We start from the raw sequence: 16988 nt of genomic DNA on the forward strand, positions 1-16988 counted from the left end.
TGAGGTGTTAAGCAATCTTAGTCTTTAGGGACACGTAAGGACTGCCTTACCTTGATTCCTTCTGTCTAGGTCCCAAGTCTAATACAATCATAGTCCAGAAGAGCAGATTTTCTCCTTAGTGGTTTGCAGTGTTCTTATTGGCATAGTGCAGCCATGGTTTCACTTGCCTCCTCCAATCAGTGAAGAATACTGTAGAGTCAGCAACTCCATCCTATATTCTTTGTGTTCCAGAATATATTGTGTCCTATGGATGTAGTTTTTTATGTTACCTGGACTGCCTGGTGTATCCTCTTAATCCTGGACTGTTGTGTGCTGTGTAGCAGAACTTGAGTTCCCCATGTGCTCTGCCATCATCTGCACCATCATTCAGAGGACTTTTGTTGATGATGGTGAAGATAACAGAGAACATGTAGAATGAAAAAGACTCTGAAATCTGTGTGTATGGGACAGTTGTGAAAACTTTCATTTGTAAGAGAGAGAGAGTGAGACAGACAGAGAGAGAGAGAGAGAGAGAGAGAGAGAGAGAGAGAGTCAAGTTGGTCTTGCCATGGGTTTAGGTAATTCTTATGTATCCATCTGAAGACATCTGAGGCCACAGACAACAAGAGTCTCGTTTGTAGCTCATTATCTGTTGGGAACAGCACTGTGAACTTAGCAAGGCTTCAGGGCTTGGGGAAATCAGGTTTTCTATTGGCATCTGATAAATAGGAGAAAACACAAACTTTCTGAGAGAGGACATGGGATTTCCTGTAGTCAACAGTGCCTGAAGCTTCTGCTTCATTTGAAGAGGGTCTGAGACTTGGAAAAGAAGAGAGAGTGGATGTGGAGAAAATGACTGGAGGGAGGGAAGAAGGAATGAATGAAGGAATGAATGAAGGAAGGAAGAGCCAAAGTGTAGTGAAGTATTTACATGGAGGAACTTTGGGTCTCACACTTACATTTGGTTATGAAAGTATCTATTTAAATAAGATGTGTCCAGAAGGATAAGGAGTAACACACAGAGGGTTTGTCATACATTACTGAAAGAGTAAATCTTGTTAGAAATGCTTATGTGAGTGTTGGAAAAAATAAAGATAAATACACTTTGTAACCTCATGATGACCCCATCTGTTCTCATCCCCACACACCTTTCCTGTCACAGGGCACTAAAGCTCTGTGTGCTTTTCCTTGGCCCCTGTTAGCTCCTGAATCTTCTGGGGAAGAGTCTTTGTCCAGAAATACAGCTTGGTGGCCTTCAGGGCTCGGCTCACAGCAGGCTGAATGTCCAACTTTAGATACTGGTCATCATGGACCAATTCGGGCCAGTAGCGTAGACCCTCGCTGTTAGGGTTCCTGTGGATATGCCACCAACACAGAAGGGTGAGGTCAGTCTCATCAAAGATCTGATCCCTTGATTTTGGTCAGAGCAGTGGATGAGTAGGCCAAGGTCCTGAGGATACAGAAGGACTAGTGTACTGATATAGCATACAAGTGTCATCTACTAGTGTCTGCTCCATATGAAGCAAGGGAAGCTGTCTGGTTTTGTGTCTCCTCAGGGGGAAAATCTAAAGAAGGGTACCACACTATTGTGAGTAACCTACCAGGTCTCTGTGAGATGAACAGTAATGTAAAGCTCTACAGTATCTGTCTAAGAGTGCCCTGGGTTGGAGAAGACTGTGGTGTAATTAAGGACCCTGCATGCCAATGGAGCACATGCACATGGAAGTCCTTGATGGAGACAAGTGAGGGGGGGGCATGTTCTCACCCATGTTTTGCAAAGTTGGTCTAGTACTTCATCATCCTCTTGTTAAGCAGCTTCTCCTCCTCAGTGAAGTCAACTGCAGACAGAAGGAGACAAGGGTCCAAGTCCTAGCTACCTCAAGCAAGTGCAATTCATGTTCTACTATTGCAACCACAGCCCAAACCTGAATGCTGGTCCTGGTGTTTTCTCTCTTCCCTCGGCACTCAACCCAGTATCCATGGAAGCCTCTACTTGGATTCTGTCTGGTTCACTCCTATCCAAGTGTGCTGTCATACTTTTTAGCACAAGCTAGACTAGGAAATGTTCATACTCTAACCCTGGTAGGGTTTTGGCTGGTTTGTGTGCTTGTTTTTCATTTTGTCTTGATCTGTTCTCTCCCACAGCCTCAGGTTCCTCAACTGCACTGAGAACTAAGTAATAACTTAGGAACTTATCAGGGACTCCATTGAGCTCACTAAAAAGAAGGAAGACTCACGTTCCATGCCCCAGAGGTTGGAGCCAAAGACAAAGGCAGCATGATCACCATAGTCAGCCCTCACATGAATGGCCCGACATGCTTGACATAGCTTGGCTGGTGCTGGAACTCATAGAAGTAGACAGGAGCATGGGAACCTGGGAGTGAGGACATGTTGACATAGTGATTTCTCACATGCAGTCTTTCTGCCTAACCTTAGGTGACAAGAAACCTTGCTCTAAATTTATCTGGAATTACAGTTGAGTGGTGAGCTTCATGTTGGATTATTAATTATGGGAAACCTTTTGTTAAACAATGACCCTGGCATTCTCAGATGAGCAATTTTGGCAAGACACCAAGTGTAACTAACATGTTTCTTCCTCTAACCTGGATAAGATTCTAATTCATTTGCTGTATATATAAGGATTTACTGAGGTAAGTGTCTTCAGTTGCCTGGTGTCTGAGGTTTGATGATGACATGGGTCAGGCCTGGACACTACAGAACTCATCTGGAACCCACAGCTCTGAGCTCCCCAACATACTAGATCTTATTAAAGATATACTCACGCTGAAAATGTGCTACTTCTAGTGCAGGGATCACAAACATGAAGTCCCCATCATATTTCTGAACTGTGCTTGGAGGGTCTGGGGGTCCTCAACATCCCCCATGTACTCTTGCATTAGCAGGTCACTACATTCAGGAGGCAGCATCCACACCAGGAAGACAGGAAGAGTGGTTGGTGTTAGACAGGCCCGTGGATTGGTAGGAAGAAGCTTCTGTGGCCAGAGATGAGAGAGGGTATAGGTGGAAAGGGACAAGCTTGAGAGAGCCCACACGGAATCATACTCAGACACTAGCCTTTATTTCTGGACACGGTATCTGAGAAGAATATATGGTAACCTTTGCTCTCAGGACAGGAACCAAGGTCTGTCACCATCTGTGCTGCTGTGCTCTTCAGAACATCTGGCAGTGTCTCTCTGGTTATATTCTTTATAACATGATCAAGGCCCATGAACTGGCAGATAAGAGGATAGTCTTAAGTATAGGATGGGTTGAACCTAGATTAGCATTTTTCTGAGTTCCCATTACCCACCATTTTAGCCTAAGTTCCCAGGGGCTTAGAACAAGGTCTCACCAAGGGGACTCCCCAGCCAAACTCGTCACTGTCGATACCAGCAATGCTGGATACAGGGTGAAAATCCACAGAGGCCAACAGCTCCCGAGGGTGCCTAGGTAGGAACACCCAACAGCTCCCGAGGGTGCCTAGGTAGGAACACCCTATCCACCACACCAGGAGTCATAGTGAAGACCTATGGGACATTAAGGATCAGTGCTGAAGTTAAATCACATAAGTATTCTGATGCCCACTGAATACACACAGTATTTCCCATTTACTATTTCATCTCAGAATGCAATTTTCACTCCAGAAGAAACTGGACATCAAAATTAACCTATTTTCCATTTTGCACACAGTACTAAAAGCACAACAAACCATGCAGACCAGTTAACTGGTTCCAGTAATGAGTACTGGCAATCCCACATCCTGGGGATCAGCCCCACTAAGTCACACAATTCTTCCAACCTGGTTGATAGCCAGAATCTCTGCTTTACTCTTGTCTCATAGACAGTGTACCAAGGCCTCTGTGTCCTTGGCCTTACATCCTGATAGGTTGGCTACCGTCTGTAAATGTAACAGGTAATGGTTAGCTCATCCCCCCACACACACCAGGGAGCAGAGTTTCCTTGTTCCAAGTAGATGTCATTGCCCATAAATACCACATCTTGCTGTTTGTTGTGTATGGAAGCACTTAAGTGAAATTGTTCACATTTTCTGTGGCTCAGAGCTGACAGCTGCGAGAGGGATTCTTCTACCTGCATAGTTTTTCTTTGTTTTGGTGTGGTATTCATGTGAGACAATAGGTATCATGTGTCATATTTTGCATGTGAAGTTCAGAGAACACCCTCAGGTGTCACTTGTCACCTTACCCACTCTTTGCATTTGTCTACACCAGCTTAGCTGGACTATGGCCTTCCAGGGATTCTTCTGTCTCTGCTTCCCATCTCTGCCTAGGAGCACTGGGTTTGCTGACACATTTTACTACCAATAGCCTTATGTGAGCTCTGGGGATTTGAACTTGGAACCTCATACTTGCACAACAAGTATTTTTACCAGCTGACCCTTTTCCTCAATCCATATGTCCCAGTTAGATTTTTTTTTCAACTTGACAAAAGCAACGGTCATCTGGAAAAAGGAACCGCGATTGAGAAAATGCCCTATCAGATTGGCCAGTAGAAAATTCTGGGCCTTTTTCTGGTAAATTACTGATGTAGAAGGCCCCATTACACTGTGAGCAGTGCCACTCATATGCAGGTGTCCTGTGGTGTATAGGAAAGCAAACCGAGGAAGCATTGGGTATCAAGCTGGTGAGCAGTGTTCCTCCCTGATCTCTGCTTCAGTTTTGGCCACCTGTACCCATCAGAGTTCCTACTCTACCTTCTTCTCAAGATGAAATATGAATTGGAAGCTGAAATAAACCTTTTTTACCTAAGTAACTTTTGGTCATCGGTCTTTATCACAGCAATAATAAGCAAACAAGAAAACCATGCATACATGGTTTTGCCAGTGATGGAAGCCACTGGACACAGCCTTGATTTCATATAACATATTTAGCAGACATGAAGCAAAGGGGGTAGATTCTAAATTTTATGCCTCAGAAATAATGGAAAGAGGCTCTTTCCCATGATCCTTGTTTTCCTTACTTAGCAGAATAATAGAGAACCAGAGACAGACAAGGACTGAAGCAGCAAAGTATGGGCTAGTATTGTTGAGGGCACTCACTGTGTAGACCATCTCAGAGATAAGGTCAGGGAGCAGGGCCACTCCATTCTGCATAATGGCACCATGGAAGAGTCCTTTGGTCATTGGGGACACGACAAGTGAGGAAACACTTGTGCCACCTGCTGACCCACCAAATATAGTGACTCGACTAGGGTTGCCTCCAAAGTAGGCAATATTCTGTTGGACCCAGCGTAAGGCAGCCACTTCATCCAGGTAGCCCCAGTTGCCTCTGGCGTGCTCATCTCCAGTGCTGAGAAATGGAAGGGACATGAATCACAGGTTGTCCATGTTTAACTCAGAAATCCATTATACACCCCAATCCCAGAGTCACCTGAAGAAGCCAAGGATACCCAAACGATACTGGATAGCAACCATTACTATATTCTCAGTAACTGTCAGTATGGATACATCAGTCATAGAAGCCATTCCTACAACCAGCCCACCACCATGTATCCACACCATCACCTGGAGATATCAACACAGATCTTAGGAGGCCCATAGCCACTCAAAGGTCAACAGGACTGCCTATTAGATTATCTACTGCTTTGCCTCTATTTAGGTCAACATATACACAAATTTCCTCAGGATTTCAGGACATGGTCCACAGATGGGATATTCTAGATCTATAAGCATATTTCCATTCCCATTTCCCCATCTCAGCATGAATTAATGGCTCTATATCTAAAGTAATGTTATCATAACTCTCTGACCCATCAAAGTGTAGCAAATAGGAGTGTCTCCATTAGTGTCTTTCATCATTGCTAACCAGAAGAGTCATCAGATCCCATTAGCACAACAGATAACCTGTAACTAGAAATTTTGGTTATGTCAATATGCAGCCCGTTAGCACCCTGCCAGGTTCAAGTTGATAGAAGAATTCCTGATTAAAACAAATACTTAAAGCCTTTTACATCTCAGAGTCCCAGTGTGCTGAGCTACACACTCAGGTTTAAGCAGCTCACCAAGACTGAGATGACCTTCTTGAACCCAATAAATTAAGACTACTAACCAGGGTGTAAACTACAATGGAGCTCAGAATTACTTTGTGTCTTCCAATCTTCCAAAAGAATAAACATACTCTTCCCCAGATGACTACAATCTGACACTCACAGGTAAGTTAGAGCCCTCATGGGCATGAGCTGGTGTGTAGATGTTGAGATACAGGCAGTCCTCAGACATAGAGATGGGATGCATTAACAGATTCATTTCCTTTGCTCCCCTTATAGCCATTATATCAGTCTGCAGACACCTGGTGAAAATGGAAGACAGTTAGTCCCAGATATGTGATATCAAATCTAAATCTTATTCTGAGTTTTCTCTCAGCCACCTTCAGCGACTACTTTCCACGATGCCCTGCCAACATCTGACCCCTCTCTAAATTCCTTTTCTACCAATGTAGAGTCTGCCAGCTCTGTAGAAATGGGAATTGGGCAATACTTTTAGGGAGGTCTCTGGCTGAAAAGTAATAACCCGAGTCAGGCTAAATAGTATAGAGAGACTTCTGGCATCCTCTATGAAAATGATTGTCTTCCTGTACTGACATTCATCACTCCTGTAAATCCAAGTGCGGTGGTTAGTTTTGATTTTTGACTGACAGGATGTGGAATCACCTGGAAAGAAAATCTTAATGAGGGTTTGTCTAGATCAGCGGTTCTCAACCTTACTAATTCTGTGACACTTTAATACAGTTTGTCATCTTGTGACGACCCCACCATGATATTATCTTGTTGCAACTTCATGAGTATAATTTTGCTGCTGTTATGAATAGTAATATAAATATATGACATGCAAGATATCTGATATTAACTCCTGTGGGGATAGGAACTCACATGTTGAGAATCACTGGTCTAGATCCTCTTGGCCTCTGGGCATGCCTGTGGAAAACATTATCTTGATTATGTTCATTGATTAGGAACACCTGCTTAGAGTAGGAGGCACCATTCCCTAGGAAGAACTTCTGAAGTGTGTAAGAATGGAGAGAGTAAGTGAAGCATTAGCAGGCATGCATGTGACCTAAGGCTCTCTTCCTCGTTACAGATGAGATGTGATCAGCTCCCTTAAACTTCTGCCCTTGTGGTTTCCACCTATGGTTGGTTATAACCAGGAATTGTGACCTATGGTAAAACTATTTCTTCACCATGTTTCTTTTGCCAGGGTCCTCTAACACAACAACAGAAAACAAGTGAAGGTATATGAGTATTGGGATGCTGTGCTCACATGAGAACTACAAGAATGAATGGGGCAGTGATGCATTCTTCATCTCACTCCAGACTCTCGAGGTACCTCCTTCTTCCACATTGTCCCCAGTAGAAAGCATATGAACCAGTTTCCTAGTCGGTGGCACCTGGGCAATGGATGGCCACAGTGACTGTGAAGAATGGCCTTAGTCTCTGCTCCTCACTGCAGTACAGCTTGTTGGGGGAAGTCCTGTGCATTTGTGAATAAAGACTGTCTGGCCAATAGGAATCTAGATAGGTGGGACTAGGAGTCCAGGAGGACTCTGGGAAGGAGAAACACAGAGAGAATCAACATGTAACACCATGGGGTAGGAGCCTGGAAACTTCTCCGGTAAGAGACATGCTTAGATTAACAACTATGGGGTAATTACTTAAGTCAGAGCTAGCCAGTAAGAAACAAGCAAAGGCCAACAGCTTCATAATTAATATAGCCTCCTGTGTGTTTATTTGGGAACTACAATGCGGCAGAGCCCAGGCGGCTGGCGGGGGATAAACCAAAGCGGCTAGCAAAGAAAAAGCTTCACTTAACATAATGGTTGTCAGGAGTGGGATTGAATTTCCACGCAAAACAACAAAAGCTTTAAAGGAACTTTAGAAACAGAAGAACAGAGAGAAGCACAGATTTTTGTAGCAGCAATTTTCTCAGGTGTGCTCTGTTCTGCTAGGGACAAGCTGAGATTCACGTGGCTCGCTTACAGGAGTCTTCCTGACATGGCATAAAAAGAAAAAACAGCAAGGTTGTTTTAAGAGGCTTTGCTAACGATTTAAAAGTTGTACGTACAGCTGGAAGTGGCAGCTTTTGCTGGAGGTCAGCATGGACTGAAGCAGTAAGCTGGAGTCATGCTTATGCCCGCCATCTTAAAAAAAAAAAAAAACGGCAGTTTAAACAGCCACAGCCGCAGTTTTAACAGATAAGGCACGTGGCCAGAAAAACAAAGATTTACTGTAAAGTCAGACTTGGATAAAGGAAAGCCTCTAAAGGTTTACAATGTGTTTAAAAATATACGTGAGATTGAGAGAGAAAATGAAACGACAAAGTGGTAAATAAATAAAAAAGCCGGCGTTGTGGTGGTGCACACCGGTAGGATTTACTCCAGAGGCAGAGGCAGGCAGATTTCCAAAGAGAAACCCTGTCTCAGAGAAAAATAAGTAAAAGTAAAATAAATAAAGTAATAATAGATAAATAAATAAGCCACGCAAAGATGGAAAATACACAGAGAGTGTGGATACTGTATGCTATTGTGTTTTTCCGTTTTTTGATTGCTAAGGAAGGAACAGCTACTAAAATACACTTGATTATAAATGCTGCTGAATTAATCCAACTGCTATCTTTTGAAAATGCCTTGACTTCAAAATTTAAGTATAAGGATATGTTACTCGGAGAAGGAGTTTTTGCTTATATTTCTACAGAAAATGAAAAGCTGAGGATTCCTTCCAGGCTTCTGTGGTTTGATGAACCAAGACCCCCGGAAGCAGTGGATCAGATGTTCCAACAATTGAAACAGCTAAGATGATACAGTCTTACAGACCTTGAAAATATGGACTTATACAGGTTTCTGAGTTTTTTCATGATCCCCATGGTATAAACAGCGCCCCCTTCCAGCATGAAGCAGTTTGGAATGAGCGACGTCCTAATTCCCATCTTGTTTATAAATCTTTCTTTTCATTTAAATGGGATTGTTTATAATTGGTTAATGATCACAACCAATCTCTTTTAATGGTAAAAAGGGGAATAATGGTATGGGTATTGTTTTTCATTTATTGATACAAATTGAAGGTCAATTTTGTGATGTGTATATTTCTCCTCTTGATTAAGTATTGTGCCTATACTGATCTTTTAAAATGTAATGTGTAATTAAATACAGATTATAGATACTTAATTATAATAGTCAGAACTTATAGTTAGGTAAGTTAGGTTTTCTAGATATACAGAAATATAATTGAGATAGATAGGCAGTCTTCAAACCTTTCAAAGACCTTCAGAAAATGGCATTTAAAATGGTTTAGGGTTTTTCTTGACAATGAGAAATGTCTGCTCCTGGCAGCACCAATTATGTCTGAGAGAAAGATGGGCATCGAAGAAACTCGTTATGGAGTTTGCTTTCAACATGGCAAGATTAGCCATTTGGGCAAGAAACTGCTCTTGCCTAGACTGTTTGACTGTTGTTGTATAAACTGGACATGCAAGACCCACAGGAAAGTGATTGCTGAACTCAGTCTTACAGGGTTCCTGCTTCATGGAAGAGTCTACGGGACTTTCTGTAGGACATAGAAAAATGACTGACAGACTGCCAATGCAGATGGACAGTTTGAAATTTCCTGCTTTGCTGAGAAGTATTCCAGACACATTGTGGCCTATGGGCTGAAGATGGATGCCCCAATGTTACAGAGGAACTTTGGGTGACTGCCCAGGCAGTAAGATGTCTCTGTCAATCCTAGTGTTTATATATTATCCTTCTGTGGTCTTTGATGGAGTTGAAGACAGATAGTTATAATTATAGTTTTCTTTAGTTATGATAAAAGATAAGCTACATATAGAACTTTGAACTCACAAGGATGGGATGGATGATATTTTCTTTAAATCTTGCTAAAATATTGTAACTATGTTCTTACTTGATAACTATTCTGTTATACACAATTTGACTATGTTAAAGTTAAGACTTTCCTTTTTGTTTAAACAGAAAAGAGGAGATGTTGGGGGAAGTCCTGTGCATTTGTGAATAAAGACTGTCTGGCCAATAGGAATCTAGATAGGTGGGACTAGGAGTCCAGGAGGACTCTGGGAAGGAGAAACACAGAGAGAATCAACATGTAACGCCATGGGGTAGGAGCCCAGAAACTTCTCCGGTAAGAGACATGCTTAGATTAACAACTATGGGGTAATTACTTAAGTCAGAGCTAGCCAGTAAGAAACAAGCAAAGGCCAACAGCTTCATAATTAATATAGCCTCCTGTGTGTTTATTTGGGAACTACAATGCGGCAGAGCCCAGGCGGCTGGCGGGGGATAAACCAAAGCGGCTAGCAAAGAAAAAGCTTCACTTAACAACAGCTCTCTGTCAGGAGCCTGGTACAGTTATTTTAAGTAAATAGCACATCCATCAGGAAATGCACTGGAGACTGCCCTTATTACTCAGAGAAAGCTGCTATAGAGCTGAGATGGAGGAAACACTGCACTGTGGCCTAGAGATCAAGCCCGAGGTCCCCTGAACCCCAGAAGTTATATGGCTGGGTAGGAGGTCCCATCTCTCACACCACTCCACGGCTCAAGGGGTTCAGGAGGTACAAATCGCAGTGGTCCTACATGTGGCTTGGCAAAGGGAATTCCCAGGAAGGTGTGGAAAGCAACATCACTGTCTTTCACATGGACAAGGCTTCCTCTCACCTGCCCAGTGTGTGTGTTCCTAATGGGGCTGGCTGAATCCTGTCCTGTAGTGGAGAGATGACATCAACTGTCACCACACTTAGGAATTCCTACCTCATTGTCCCCTTAGTACATTGGGAAGGTAACCTGGGCTCTCTCAGTTCAACTATGGGATGTAAAGATGAGGCCTACTGGATTATCTAATAGTGGAAACCTTGATGTTGTTCCTCTATAAATTGATAGGGCACTTCGCCGGTCATCAAGGTGACAGGGTCTGAGCCACTTGGCATTATAAATGAATTATTGTCATTATCCAAGGTCAGTTAGGTGTTCTAGCTACAACCACACACAGAGGAGGGACATGTCCCTGCTGCTCTTCTGTTCCTGCTGGCTCCTCAGTACATAGTAATTTCACACTAATCTGAATCACCATGTGCCACAGGGCCTACCCTGTGGACATTTATGGAGGCGATAGGGGGTGCACACATCCACACTTTCATCTGTCATGTCCTCCTGCTCCTCCCTTCCTGGTGCTTCCTTCCCACAAGCTTAGCCTCCAACTCTGCACAACTGGGACAGCACTAATCCTGATCCCCTCTGCTCACTTAGACAATATCATCCACAGGCCACAGCATACAGCCATCCAGGAAAACTACTGAGTGGCGTGGCTGAATCCCGGGCCTAAGTCTGTGCTGCTGCAAGATGACAGTCTCTCTGCAGGAAACAGTACAGATAGGCCTGGCCCAGGCAGGAATTTATACCTTTCAGGGTATAGGTGTGGAAATTAGATCTGGGCAAAGTTCTTATTGCAGGGGAACTGATAAGGCAGAAGCCACAGGGAGCCAATAGTCAGCAGACAAGGCAGCCACTCTGTAGTTCCTGCTCCTTCTCTGGCCTCTGCAATGGACACTACCTAGCATGAGAAATCCTTCTGGAGCACCAGGTTCCCTATCCTTGAACATGGAGCCGCCGTGATCGCTGGCCCTTTTACTCACCAACGCACTGTGGGTGTGGAAGTGAAGATCGGGGAGCAGAAAGCTGTAGCAGGAAGAGCTTCTGTGAGTAGAGACACATTCAAGAAATGAAGGGGCAGGAGCTCTAAGTGTGAACTCATCCTCAACACTCCCCTGGCCAGGTGGTGGTGGTTTGACCTTTAATCCCAGCACTTGGGAGGCAGAGGCAGGCAGATCTCTGTGAGTTTGAGGCCATTCTGGTCTACAGAGCAAGTTAAATGACAGGCCCCAAAGCTACACAGAGAAACCCTGTCTTGAAGAACCAAAAAAAAAAAAAAAAAAAAGACTCCTCTGTGCTGTCAAGACTCAGAGTAGAGAGTCCACTCTCAGTCACTTGTCACTTATGCTGATCTTCGTATCTGCAGGTACACTTCCTGTTAGCTCATGCTAGTTTCATTGAAAGACCCAAATTCTGGCACTTCTGCCTGTGTGTGCAGCAGTTCAATAATGCCTTCGGACCCTAGTGCAGTGGTTCTCAGTATCCCTAATGCTTGACTTTAGCATAGTTCCTCTTGGTGTGGTGACCCTGAATCATAAAATTATTTTGAGGCTACTTCATAACTGTAATCGTTTTACTGTTATGAATTACAGTGTAAATATCTGATATGTGACCCCTGTGAAAAGGTCATTTGATACCTAAGAGGTCATGACCCACAGATTGAGACACACTGCCCTCTGGATATCCCAGGCATCAGCCCTCTTGCACTCAAAGGAAGGGCTTTCTCTCTGCCCAGCTCATGAGCACAGATGAAGCTCATCCTCATCTCTCTATGCTTCCTGATTGACATTGCAAGGGTCATCATTTTGGTAACTTCCTATGGTTGGCCACCTAGGCAATGAATGAAATCTAGTATCCTGGGATGGCATGGGTTTTTAGTATTCAGGGGGCTTGGGAGCATCAAAATTTAGAGAAAGGGTGATAGAACTCTTTAATAGCATAGATAGACTTCTTTATGGGAACACAGAGGCACATTGAGCACCATTTGTCACCATTTCCACTTTAATGGAATAAAGATGAGACATTTTTATTTTTTTATTTTTAAATTTAAATTTAAATTAGAAACAAGGTTGCTTCATATGTCAATCCCAGGTCCCTCTCTCTTTCCCTCCCCTCCTCCCACGCCCTCCTACCAACCCCCCCATACCCTGTCATTTCCCAGGGATGGTGAGGCCCTTTATGGAGTGTCCATAGTCTGTCATTTCATCCAGGGCAAGGACTAGACCCTCCCCCAAGAGTCCTGGGTGAGAGTGCATCTCTCATTGTGGGATGGGCACCCAAAGTCCATTTGTATGCCAGGGATAAATACTGATCTACAACCCAAGGCCCAATAGATTGCCTAGGCCTCCTCACTGACGCCCATATTAGGAGGATGAGAGAATTTTTAATAGAGGGCCTACACAAAGTTTAGGAACAAACAATGAAGTCAGAATATGAATAAATAATGTGGAAGATAAAGGAGAATGATTTTGTCACAACGAACCACAGAGTTCTTGGCAATCTGCGCAGGTTAGAACTAGCCTCACTTAAATGGGCAGGTACTCAGGGAAGCAGGAATAGGATGTTCTTCTCCGGGACTTTTCTGGACCTTATGATGCTCCCATCATTCACCACACAGTCAAGCATATTCTCAGATGTCTAGAGCACGTGAATACGAACCTCATAGTATCTCCAGGCCCTGGGGGAGTGGAGGTGGGGAGAAACTTCAACAGACTCAAACAAACACACACACACACTCACACACTCACACACACACTCACACACATACACTGTCATACACAGAGAATCACACGTAGTCATACACAAATATACAAACACAATCATACACACCACACACAAATATACACACACAAATATACACACACAACCATACACAGAGACACACAGACAGATACACAGACACACAGTCACACTTTCATGCACACAGCAGCAGACTGCCATGAGAGCGGCTGAGAGAAGCACAGCTGTGACCTGCACACAAAATGACTGCTTGTTGTGGGATCATGAAATGAGGAGACGAGAGAAAGTCACCTAAGAACCTTAAAAACCTGCATGCTCTAAGTCTTGACCCAGGATGAAATAAGTGCTTCAACACTGTGGGTTTGTTAACTCTTCTTTTACTCGGAAAATGCCCTGCTTTGGATGCTGTGCAGTCTTAGGCAGTCCTGGTCCTCTCTGCCTGGAGTGCAGGGAGGTGTCCAGTGAGACCCTCCTTCTGTGTGTCATCTCTACCAGCTCCCACCTTCCTGACACCTCCCCTCCCACACCACCACGTTATGACATTGCAGAATTTGTCAGACCTGATGAGTCCAACAAGAAAAGTTAAAAGCCCCAAATCAGCCCACGAATCTTCTGTTGTAGCCCTCCTCATTCTGACCCACAGGAATCAGCATTTTTGGTGCCATCTTTGTGGATGAGGACAGGGCAGCAGCTACTCACAGCCACCAACTGACTTTTCAACATCTTTCTGAGTCTATGTGCTCTTCCTGTCCTGTGATTTGCTGCCTACACACAATGGCCTTGCAGGCAACATCTTTGTCCATGTATCTCACTAAGAGAAACTGCCTGTGATGACTGACAGTTATTACAACAGACAAAACCTGCAGAAATGGTCCAAATAGAGCCTGACCACACCTACAATGTTTTATCTTCAAAGAAAACATCTTCATGAAACACTTTGTAATGGATAAAAATGCCTTCTGGCTGGAAGCTAAAGAGCCATACTCCAGAACAGGAGTCATTGGTGAAAATCAAGTTAGGTGAACAAATTTCTTCTCTTTCTGCCTTTCATTTTCGTGCTGGTTTTGAGACAGAATATTGTATGCAGTATAATACTGCTATCTCAACTTCTCAGGTTCTGGGTTTACAGGTGTGTCACAAAACATGAAGCTAATATATTCCTTCTAAGTAATCCAGGGCATCATCTTTAAGCCCCTGCCACTTTGATGTTCTATGGACAATACAGGTCAGGATGAGACAGAAGAAGACAGGATAAACTCCATCCCTCTTACAATTGTCACTGACTGTGAGCCCAGGAATCCAAACAAAGAATACTCCAAACAGTAGTCATGAGTGAGTTAGACATATCTTCCCACATGGAGAATTCTGGTGACTTCTCAGAGCCTGGTGACCCACAGCAGGGATCACAGGTGATGTGAGTTCAGTGGACATGACAGGAAACTCAGGAAGAGGTCAACAAAGTTTACAGTATCAGATTACAGAGCCTCGGGAGGAGGACAAGGGGTTCACACTAGGAAAGTGTAAGTGCTGCACATACACCCTGGGCATGAAGCCATTTTGGCTCAACTTCAGATAAGAACCTTGAAGCTGCTGATAGGCCCAGAGCACATATGCCCTTTGCTCAGGAATCCAAACTGTCGTTGACCCAGGTTAGGTGCGTGGTGAAGGGAACCCAGGGACAATTAAGTTCAACTGAGGCATGTGGGACACCAGGAACTACGGTATGCCTAATAACTCTGTACCCTTTGAAGGCTTCCACGTCACTGTTCTGTTTTAGTAGGTGACACACTCAGAGATATTTGGCAATATGAATGTTTCATATTATTATTATACAAAAGTCCAGGAGCAGCTACAGCTACAAAATCACTGAAAAGATCCATCTGCTCATTTATCACCTGACCTGTAGGTTCAGCACAGCTCAGATCACCTGCTACTAGGCTGACTCCTCAGTATGGGTCACCTCCTCCTGTATCAATGGTGGTTTGCTTGGGAGAAGAATATTCTGTGGGCTTTGGTGGGGTACTTGGAGTCAATTCTCTCCTTTCTCAATGTGGGTTCAGGGATTGAACTCTGGCCACCAGCTTGGAGGCAGACACCTTTATCTGCTGAGTCATTTCACCAGTACTAGTAAGGGAATTTGAAGACACACTTCCTACAATTTCTTCTGGTGTGTCTATGAGTTAATTCATCTCTGTAGTCTCAGTTTCTCACTCTGCAGAATTTACCAGTTTAATCCAAGACTCTCTCTGTCCCCTTAAGAGTCTCTCCTGAGAATCCAGCAGCAGAGGGAGATTAAGGATTGTAGGAGCAGAGGGGTCAAGGACACCAGAAGAAAACCCACGCAATCAACTAACCTGGGCTCATGGGAGCCCATAGAGAGTGAACCAAGAACTAGGGAGTCTGTATTGGACTGACATAGGCCTCTGTGTATATGTGACAATTCTGTAGCTTGGTCTTCTTGTGGGACTCCTAACAGTGTCTCTGGCTCATTTGTAGATTTTTGGGATCCTACTCCCCATACTAGGTTGCCTGGCCCAGCCTTAATACAAAAGAAGTGCTTAGTCTTATTGCAACTTGTTATGACATCTTTTGTTGATATCCATAGGAAACCTGACCTTTTATGAATGGGAACACAGAAGAGGAATGGATTGTGGGGAGGAGAGGGGAGATATGGTGGAGGGATTGGGAAGAGAGGAGGGATAGGAAACTGAGGTCTGAATGTAAAATAAATATTTTTTTAATTCCTAAAAAATAGTGATGCTAATAATAAAATGAATTTGGAGGAAAAACATCTTGCCCTGCATGAGGAGAAGAGGAAGAAGAGGGCCATAGGGCACAGCATTTAGCCAGTTGGGAAGTTAGTCTGATGAATTCATGGGCTCCCAGTCCCAATTGTGTGCTACAGAGGGGTGAAACAGAATATAGGGATCTTGGTCAGATGGGAATTTGGATCCAAAGTGGAGTAGGTGGAGAGTTTCAGGACAAGGTCATTGAACTGAACTGACAAAGCAGTGGTTACAAGAGCCAGTGGGCAGCAGGTAGGGCCAACCCAGGTCCACCATTCCTGCCTCACCTTTAGCCTCTGTGGAAGGCACAGCACTCCTCCCAAGGTCCTTTTAGGATACTTGCAACCCTCCCTTAACCTGGAGTCACCAAGTTCACAGTTCTTCAGTATCAAGCCCAGGGAGGTGTTGGGGTGGAGAGGAGGCTGCAGAAATATGTAACTGTAAACATCAGGAGGGCTTCTCTAGGAGATGCGTGCTGAGGATGTCACAGGAGAATGGATGCAGCTCTGAGAAAGATGACATAGATAAAAGAGAATTGCATGAGCAAGTCCACCACCCTGAAAACTGCTCCCCACTTACGGGACTTAGTTTCCTGAGTCCACATTCAGGGTCCCTCATCCATTGCAGTCATGATTTAAGTCTACACATCACCCTCCTGCTCAAACACAGCTATTTATTGAAACACACTGCAAGCCTTCGTCTCTGAAGTATCTATCCCCCACCACCTCATCTCCATACTGCCTTACTTACCATAGCCAGATCCTACAGAGATCAAGTTCACAGTCCTTTACCTACTCAGCAAATGTTCAATGGGGAC

At 44.0% G+C, this 16988-nt stretch overlaps 1 pseudogene; it reads right to left on the minus strand.

The window, feature by feature from the left end:
• Positions 1 to 1128: 1128 nt before the first annotated feature.
• LOC101835515 lies at positions 1129 to 16240 on the minus strand (annotated as a pseudogene).
• Positions 16241 to 16988: the final 748 nt, after the last annotated feature.

This window comes from Mesocricetus auratus, unplaced genomic scaffold, assembly GCF_017639785.1.
Source record: "Mesocricetus auratus isolate SY011 unplaced genomic scaffold, BCM_Maur_2.0 Super-Scaffold_100062, whole genome shotgun sequence".
In the NCBI taxonomy this organism is placed as follows: Eukaryota; Metazoa; Chordata; class Mammalia; order Rodentia; family Cricetidae; genus Mesocricetus; species Mesocricetus auratus.